Source organism: Tupaia chinensis, unplaced genomic scaffold (genome assembly GCF_000334495.1).
Source record: "Tupaia chinensis unplaced genomic scaffold, TupChi_1.0 Scaffold000573_1, whole genome shotgun sequence".
Lineage (NCBI taxonomy): Eukaryota > Metazoa > Chordata > Mammalia > Scandentia > Tupaiidae > Tupaia > Tupaia belangeri.
Window position 1 is genome coordinate 791,110 of NW_006160087.1, and position 1,641 is coordinate 792,750.

The following is a 1,641-nucleotide window of genomic DNA, read 5'->3' on the forward strand; positions in this document are numbered from 1 at the left end:
TAAATATTGCAACGGTTTTAAAAATTCAGGTGCATTGAAAAGTCATAGTATTTTTAGGGGCATCATGCATTTTCCCACCTGGCAGTTACTCAGAGTCTAGCTCTCGTCAGGGGCTGAGGTTCAGAGAGGCGTGGGACGTTTTCCATGTTGAAGGTGGGGATTGATGGACATCCTAATCGAAGTTGGGCATTCCCTGAAGCAATGAAGAGAAATGAAGTCATTTTCAGAAGGGGCAGGACATAGTTATGTTTCTGTTTTGGAAGGGTTGCAACCAGGATGGATGACAGGAGGGAAGCCCCACTGGAGAAGGAGCCAGCAGTCTGGGGACTCTTGCAGGGATGGCGATGGATGTAGGCCTGAGTCAGATGGTGGGTAGTGAAGGGTGGGAGGGTAAGGAGAGGTGCATATTTGAGAGCCATTAAAAAGGTATAATTGGAGGCCAGCCCCGAAGGCAGCTGTTAAACACTGCTTTGGGAGCCAGATCCCACAAGACCGACTATGGTCTGAATCCTGGCCCTTTGGGCTTGAAAAATACACTTGGTACTGTACATGTGTGCACCAAAACCCAGTTGGATAAAGAAATGGAGGAAGAAGGATTGAAGCATGACTGCACCCCAGTGCAAGGAGCTTTCTCTCTCTCTCTCTCTCTGGTGATGCATGCACCTTCAATTAAAAGAGGGGGGGGAGTAGAATTAGCCATAATCGCACCTCGGATAAACCTCATTGGCTACGATACTGCCACTGCGCAAAGCTGGCAGAGAGGAAGTAGAATTGAACGTAGTGACCAACCAGATGTAGGAGAAGAAAGAGAGGAAGGGGCTGGGATGACTGGTTTCTTGCTCTGCCAGAGGCCATCACCATTATCTGTCATCCTCTCAGCCACCCATACTGGGTCCTTGATTAATCCCATTCTGGAGAGGGCCTGACCCTTTGCATTTGGAAATCGCCAAGTTCTGCATTAAAAAACAAAGGGGGGGTGGTCAGGGCCACAGATTGCGTAGTGGTTACATCACTGGACTCCCACATTGCCAACTGCAGCTCGAGTCCCAGACCTGGTAACTTGAAACTCACACCAGGCCTGTGTGCATGCATGCCCATGACCCCAGGAGCAGAATGGGGGAGAAGAGATTGCAGCGTGGCCACTCCCCACCCCACCCCCACCCCGGGAGTGCTGATTTCTCACTTTTCCTCTCGCTGTCTCTGTCTCTCTCTATTGCTCTCCTGCAAGCGCACATGCCCTAAGGCTAAAGCCTCTAAAATGAAACAAAAAAGAAAAAGGGGTCAAGAAACCTCTACCCAACGTTTGAGGCATGAGAAAGCAAAAGGATGATGTGAAAAGGTGTAGATATTGATGAAACCTGAAGGGAGAGAGGGGACGAGAGACGGAGGCACGGACCGCGGGGGAGCATCATTCTCAGGGTCACCAGGAGCCCAGCCATCACAGGTCTGTCTGGAAACTGCTCCTGTCGGGTGACTCAGGGGAACGGATGCGCTGCTGCAGGGTAACAAGGGTGGCTTCCGAGCCACAGCATGGATCCAATCACTTTCCAAGGTGGCCTAACTGGTCAGTATAAGAAAAGGGCTCAGATAATAGAATGTCTGTCACTCGTGGAAACCCTCCTAGACGTCAGAACTGCTCTC

The 1,641-nt window shown here is 50.6% G+C and overlaps 1 non-coding gene across 1 annotated transcript; it reads right to left on the bottom strand.

Moving 5' to 3' along the window:
• Positions 1–612: 612 nt before the first annotated feature.
• On the bottom strand, positions 613–753 carry LOC114009613 (U4 spliceosomal RNA). Its single transcript, XR_003550998.1, has one exon. It is a non-coding gene; the product is annotated as a U4 spliceosomal RNA (small nuclear RNA).
• Between the last annotated feature and the right edge of the window lie 888 nt (positions 754–1,641).